This window comes from Oncorhynchus gorbuscha, linkage group LG23 (genome assembly GCF_021184085.1).
Source record: "Oncorhynchus gorbuscha isolate QuinsamMale2020 ecotype Even-year linkage group LG23, OgorEven_v1.0, whole genome shotgun sequence".
Classification (NCBI taxonomy): domain Eukaryota; kingdom Metazoa; phylum Chordata; class Actinopteri; order Salmoniformes; family Salmonidae; genus Oncorhynchus; species Oncorhynchus gorbuscha.
The window spans coordinates 4,337,549-4,345,502 of record NC_060195.1 but is presented as its reverse complement, the minus strand read 5'-3'; positions in this window follow the sequence as shown (position 1 = coordinate 4,345,502).

The following is a 7,954-nucleotide window of genomic DNA, read 5'->3' as shown; positions in this document are numbered from 1 at the left end:
GTATCTTCCCCACCAGTCCGCTCCTGTGTCCACACATCGCAGGTGCTCCGTCGGTTGTCAAACCCACGAGTTTTTCCCAAGGCAGCTCCATCTCATTTACACATCTTGACACCTCTTCATACAAATCATGCCCCGTAGTTGTGCCATGCATAGGACGTAAAGCCAAAAACTCCTCTGTCACGCTTAGGCTGGAGTCCACTCCGCGGATGAAAATTGACAACTGGGCAATGTCAGAAATGTCGGTGCTCTCATCCACAGCCAAGGAATATGCAATGAAATCTTTTCCCTTTTTCACAAGCTGCTCTTTTAGATTGATGGACAACTGGTCTACTCTCTCGGCAATGGTGTTTCTGCTCAGACTCACATTTAAAAAGAGTTGCCTTTTTTCTGGGCAAACTTCGTCACAAACTTTAATCATGCAGTTTTTGATGAAATCCCCCTCCGTAAATGGCCGGGCTGATTTAGCGATCTCTTCTGCCAAAATAAAACTGGCCTTGACAGCAGCCTGGCCTTGTGATTTGGCTTTTTTGAACAGAGCCTGTCGAGATTTGAGGCCTCGTTTTAATTCCTCTGCCTTTTGTAGCCTTTGTTCCATGTCCATATTCTTGTTTTTGTCCGCGTGTTTCGTTTCATAATGTCGTCTCAGATTATACTCTTTCAGTACCGCCACACTTTCTCCACACAGAAGACACACAGGTTTTCCAGCTACCTCCGTGAACAAATACTCCGACTCCCACCTTGTTTGAAACCCCCGGTTCTCAGTGTCCACCTTCCGTTTTGCCATTTTTGATGGGTATCTGAAAGTTAATTTTACTGTGATGCTGACAACTGCTGTGCCAATAAATATTGAAATGAAGCAGCCTACTGCTCGGTGCGTCACCGTTGCATTGTGGGAAATGTAGTATTGGTGCGTGTAAAAGATCTGCGGGCTGCCGGCTTGCTGCGGTCTGCGGGCCGGTTCTAATAATAAATCAAGATCATCCCAGAGGCCGTAAAAAACCTTCTCGCGGGCCGGATGTGGCCCGCGGGCCTTGACTCTGACATATGTGCAGTAAAGGATATAGGCAATACTCCTGGACAGTCAGAGCAGAAAACAAAACATAAAAAACTTAATTCCACTCGTAGTGACGAGGACAGACTGGAGACTCGACCATTAACTGTAGGTTGCCTCGGGAAGGCACCGACCGTAGCAGACTCAGACACCTGCTCACACGCAGCATCTGGGGGAAACAAGACACGACAGGGCGAGACAAAGACACAGCACGGCGAACATAATACAAGGATCCGACAGGACAGAAACGGAAAACAAGGGGAGAAATAGGGACTCAAATCAGAGGGCAAGATAGGGAACAGGTGTGAAAAGACTAGATGATTGAGTAGGAGAATGAGGAACAGCTGGGAGCAGGAACGTTAGAGAGAGGAGAGAGAGGGAGGGGGAGAGAGAGGGATAGAAAAAGGGAACGAACCTAATAAGACCAGCAGGGGGAAACGAACAGAAGGGAAAGCATAATGACAAGACAATATAAGACAAAACATGACAATCATAACTATCATCACTGTCATCACTATCAGCACTATCATCACTATCAGCACTATCATCACTATCAGCACTATCGGCACTATCAGCACTATCATCACTATCAGCACTATCCTCACTATCATCACTATCAGCACTATCGGCACTATCAGCACTATCATCACTATCATCACTATCATAACTATCATCACTATCATAACTATCATCACTATCATCACTATCATCACTATCATAACTATCATCACTATCAGCACTATCAGCACTATCAGCACTATCAGCACTATCATCACTATCATAACTATCATCACTATCATCACTATCAGCACTATCAGCACTATCATCACTATCAGCACTATCATCACTATCAGCACTATCAGCACTATCATCACTATCATCACTATCATCACTATCATCACTATCAGCACTATCATCACTATCAGCACTATCAGCACTATCAGCACTATCAGCACTATCAGCACTATCATCACTATGTTGACAGTCTTTTGGGCATCAGACTCCTGATGAGCATTTTATCTGAGTTGTTTACTTCAGCGCTCCTCACACACACACACACACACACACACATACACACCTCCCTCCTATCACAGCGCCGGTTGCTAAGCAACATAATTCAGAGAGCTGTGAGGCGGCCAGGGATTGGCTGAGGCCTTGGAAAGTGATATAGTGAGGATTTTGACTGTGCCAACATTGGAACACGGTGTTCCGGCCAAGCTTGTGTCTCCAAAGAAACGCTGCTGCTGCTGCCTACACAATGTATTGATGCCTGTAACAATGAACAAGCTTGGCTTAGTTCTTATTGGTAAACCTTAGCTTGTTTAAAATGTGCACACTTCCAGAAAGAAAATACTAGAGGATGCAGGCAGGAACAATAAAAATAAATACAAATGCTGCCTGTGCAATTTATTGATACCTGTAAACAATAATAAAGCTTGGCTTAGTTCTTATCGGTAAAGCTTAGACTAATTTATCAAGATGATCTTGGCTCCTGGACTCCTAGTCCGCACATTTCAAGGCTGCATTGAGACAATGACTTATCAGTGACCCAAGCCCTGCCATTGTGTCACTGAGTTGTCGTAGTGCTGCGGCATATGTATATTGTCCCAGTCATATGTTGGCAGTCATAACATAAGTAACCTAACGTATGTCCCTCTAACCCCCCCCCCCTCCTCCCCCCTTCCCGAATGCCCCTAGTTAATCCTACAGCTATTGTATGCTGTAATCATGAGCCTATGAACCAGAGTTATGTTGTTAGCACTGAGGTGATGTGCCCTGGTAGGAAGTCTGTCCACTGTGTGATGCTCACCCTGCACTATCGGCTCGAATATAAATAAATATCCCCGTCATGTCTACTGCTGATAAACCGCTCAGTGAAACAATCACAACAATCAAGCATCCAAGAAAAGTGCTAAAAAATAGCCCCGCGTTAACATGTGTAGCCTAGGAAACAAGGTACATGAAGCTAATACGTTGCTAGTAACAGATGACATTCATATTCTGACCATTTCTGAAACTCACTTAGATCATACCTTTGATGATACAGTGGTAGCAAGACATGGTTTCAACATCTACAGGAGAGACAGGATTGTGTGGGTGTTGCTGTGAAGCTTAGAGAGGATCTCATGTTAAATACTGTTGAAGTAATATGGCTACAGGTTCATCTGCCTCCCCTAAAGCCCATTCTGGTGGGAAGCTGCTATAGACCACCAAGTGCTAACAGTCAGTATCTGGACAACATGTGTAAAATGCTTGATAATCCATTTGGCAAATCCGACCATTATTCTATCCTACTGATTCCTGCTTACAAACAATAACTAAATCAGGAAGTACCAGTGACTCGCTCAATATGGAAGCAGTCAGATGAAGCGGATGCTACACTACAGGACTGCTAGGCTAGCACACACTGGAATATGTTCCAGGATTCATCCAATGGCATTGAGGAGTACACCACCTCAGTCACCGGCTTCACCAATAAGTCCATCGATGATGTCATCCCCACAGTGAACGTACGTACAAATCCCAACCAGAAATCATGGAGTACAGGAAACATCCGCATCGAGCTAAAGACTAGAGCTGCTGCTTTCAAGGAGCGGGACACTAATCCGGACGCTTAGAAGAAATCCCGCTATGCCCTCAGACGAACCTGTGCCCAAGGAAGCGGAGGTAACCTGCCCAAATGATTACCGCCCCGTAGCACTCACGTCTGTAGCCATGAAGTGCTTTGAAAGGCTGGTCATGGCTCACATCAACAGCATCCTCCCGGATACCCTAGACCCACTCCAATTCTCATACCGCCAAAACAGATCCACAGATGACACAATCTCAATCGTACCCCACAATGCCCTTTCCCACCTGGGCAAAAGAATACCTCTGTGAGAATGCTGTTCATGGACTACAGCTCAGCGTTCAACACCATAGTGCCCACGAAGCTCGTCACTAAGCTAAGGACCCTGGGACTAAACACCTCCCTCTGCAACTGGATCCTGGACTTCCTGACTGGCCGCCCCCAGGTGGTGAGAGTAGATAGCAACACATCTGCCACGCTGATCCTCATCACTGGGGTCCTTCAGGGGTGTGTGCTAAGTCCCCTCCTGTACTCCCTGTTCACCCCTGACTGCGTGGCCAGGCACGACTCCAACACCATCATTAAGTTTGCTGACGACACAACAGTGGTAGGCTTGATCACCGACAATGATGAGACAACCGATAGGGAGGAGGTCAGAGACCTGGCAGTGTGGTGCCAGGACAACAACATCTCCCTCAACGTGATCAAGACAAAGAATCTGATCGTGGACTACAGGAAAAGGAGGGCTAAACAGGCCCCGATTTACATCGACGGGGCTGTAGTGGAGCGGGTCATTGGTGGTGTCCACATCACCAACAAACTATCATGGTCCAAACATACCAAGACAGTTGTGAAGAGGGCACGACAACACCTTTTTTTCCTCAGGAGACTGAAAAGATTTGGCATGGGTCCCCAGATCCTCAAAAAGTTCTACAGCTACACCATAGAGAGCATCCTGACCGGTTGCATCACCGCATGGTATGGTAACTGTTCGGCATCTGACCATAAGGCGCCACAGAGGGTAGTGCGTACGGCCCAGTACATCACTGGGACTAAGCTTCCTGCCATCCAGGACCTACAGTTGAAGTCGGAAGTATACATACACTTAGGTTGGAGTCATTAAAACGTGTTTTTCAACCACTCCACAAACTTATTGTTAACAAACGACAGTTTGGCAAGTCGGTTAGGACATCTACTTTGTGCATGACACAAGTCATCTTTCCAACAATTGTTTACAGGCAGATTATTTGACTTATAATTCACTGTATCACAATTTCAGTGGGTCAGAAGTTTACATACTAGCCTGTCCCCCCTATTACTAGCCTGTTCAACCTCTCTTTCGTGTCGTCTGAGATTCCCAAAGATTGGAAAGCAGCTGCGGTCATCCCCCTCTTCAAAGGGGGGGGACACTCTTGACCCAAACTGCTACAGACCTATATCTATCCTACCATGCTTTTCTAAGGTCTTCAAAAGCCAAGTCAACAAACAGATTTCGAATCTCACCATACCTTCTCTGCTATGCAATCTAGTTTCAGAGCTGGTCATGGGTGCACCTCAGCCACGCTCAAGGTCCTAAACGATATCTTAACCGCCATCGATAAGAAACATTACTGTGCAGCCGTATTCATTGATCTGGCCAAGGCTTTCGACTCTGTCAACCACCACATCCTCATCGGCAGACTCGACAGCCTTGGTTTCTCAAATGATTGCCTCGCCTGGTTCACCAACTTCTTCTCAGATAGAGTTCAGTGTGTCAAATCGGAGGGTCTGCTGTCCGGACCTCTGGCAGTCTCTATGGGGGTGCCACAGGGTTCAATTCTTGGACCGACTCTCTTCTCTGTATACATCAATGAGGTCGCTCTTGCTGCTGGTGAGTCTCTGATCCACCTCTACGCAGACGACACCATTCTGTATACTTCCGGCCCTTCTTTGGACACTGTGTTAACAACCCTCCAGGCAAGCTTCAATGCCATACAACTCTCCTTCCGTGGCCTCCAATTGCTCTTAAATACAAGTAAAACTAAATGCATGGTCTTCAACCGATCGCTACCTGCACCTACCCACCTGTCCAACATCACTACTCTGGACGGCTCTGACTTAGAATACGTGGACAACTACAAATACTTAGGTGTCTGGTTAGACTGTAAACTCTCCTTCCAGACCCATATCAAACATCTCCAATCCAAAGTTAAATCTAGAATTGGGTTCCTATTTCGCTACAAGACCATGGTGCTTGCCTACGGAGCTGTGAGGGGAACGGCACCTCAGTACCTCCAGGCTCTGATCAGGCCCTACACCCAAACAAGGGCACTGCGTTCATCCACCTCTGGCCTGCTCGCCTCCCTACCACTGAGGAAGTACAGTTCCCACTCAGCCCAGTCAAAACTGTTCGCTGCTCTGGCCCCCCCAATGGTGGAACAAACTCCCTCACGACGCCAGGACAGCGGAGTCAATCACCACCTTCCGGAGACACCTGAAACCCCACCTCTTTAAGGAATACCTAGGATAGGATAAGTAATCCCTCTCACCCCCCCCCCTTTAAGATTTAGATGCACTATTGTAAAGTGACTGTTCCACTGGATGTCATAAGGTGAATGCACCAATTTGTAAGTCGCTCTGGATAAGAGCGTCTGCTAAATGACTTAAATGTAATGTAAATGTAAAATGCAAAGCATCCTTCACTCATGCTGCCAAACATACCCTTGTAAAACTGACCATCCTACCAATCCTCGACTTGATGTCATTTACAAAATAGCCTCCAATACCCTACTCAACAAATTGGATGCAGTCTATCACAGTGTAATCCGTTTTGTCACCATAGCTCCATAGACTACCCACCATTGCGACCTGTACGCTGTCGTTGGCTGGCCCTCGCTTCATACTCGTCGCCAAACCCACTGGCTCCATGTCATCTACAAGACCCTGCTAGGTAAAGTCCCCCCTTATCTCAGCTCTCTGGTCACCATAGCACCTCCCCTCTGTAGCACACGCTCCAGCAGGTATATCTCTCTAGTCACCCCCAAAACCAATTATTTCTTTGGCCGCCTCTCCTTCCAGTTCTCTGCTGCCAATGACTGGAATGAACTACAAAATCTCTGAAACTGGAAACACTTATCTCCCTCACTAGCTTTAAGCACCAGCTGTCAGAGCAGCTTACAGATTACTGCACCTGTACATAGCCCACCTATAATTTAGCCCAAACAACTACCTCTTTCCCAACTGTATTTAATTTATTTATTTATTTTGCTCCTTTGCACCCCATTATTTTTATTTCTACTTTGCACATTCTTCCATTGCAAAACTACCATTCCAGTGTTTTACTTGCTATATTGTATTTACTTTGCCACCATGGCCTTTTTTGCCTTTACCTCCCTTATCTCACCTCATTTGCTCACATCGTATATAGACTTGTTTATACTCTATTATTGACGGTATGATTGTTTTACTCCATGTGTAACTCTGTGTCGTTGTATCTGTCGAACTGCTTTGCTTTATCTTGGCCAGGTCGCAGTTGTAAATGAGAACTTGTTCTCAACTTGCCTACCTGGTTAAATAAAGGTGAAATACATTTGAAAAATGCAGGAGGGCCTGAGGTAAAACGACTGTAACTACTGTTACCTGCAGGAGGGCCTGAGGTAAAACGACTGTAACTACTGTTACCTGCAGGAGGGCCTGAGGTAAAACGACTGTAACTACTGTTACCTGCAGGAGGGCCTGAGGTAAAACGACTGTAACTACTGTAGTAACTACTGAAACTACTGAAATGTAGACCTCCACAAGTCTGGTTCATCCTTTGGAGCAATTTCCAAACGCCTGAAGGTACCACGTTCATCTGTACAAACAATAGTACACAAGTATAAACACCATGGGACCACGCAGCCATCATACCGCTCAGGAAGGAGAAGCGTTCTGTCTCCTAGAGATGAACGTACTTTGGTGCGAAAAGTGCAAATCCCAACCGTGAAGCATGGGGGTGGCAGCATCATGTTGTGGGGGTGCTTTGCTGCAGGAGGGACTGGTCTACTGGTCTACACAAAATAAATGGCATCATGAGGAAGGGAAATTATGTGGATATATTGAAGCAACATCTCAAGACATCAGTCAGGACATACATACATACATACATACATACATACATACATACATACATACATACATACATACATACATACATACATACATACATACATACATACATACATACATACATACATACATACATACATACATACATACATACATACATACATACATACATACATACATACATACATACATACATACATACATACATACATACATACATACATACATACATACATACATACATACAT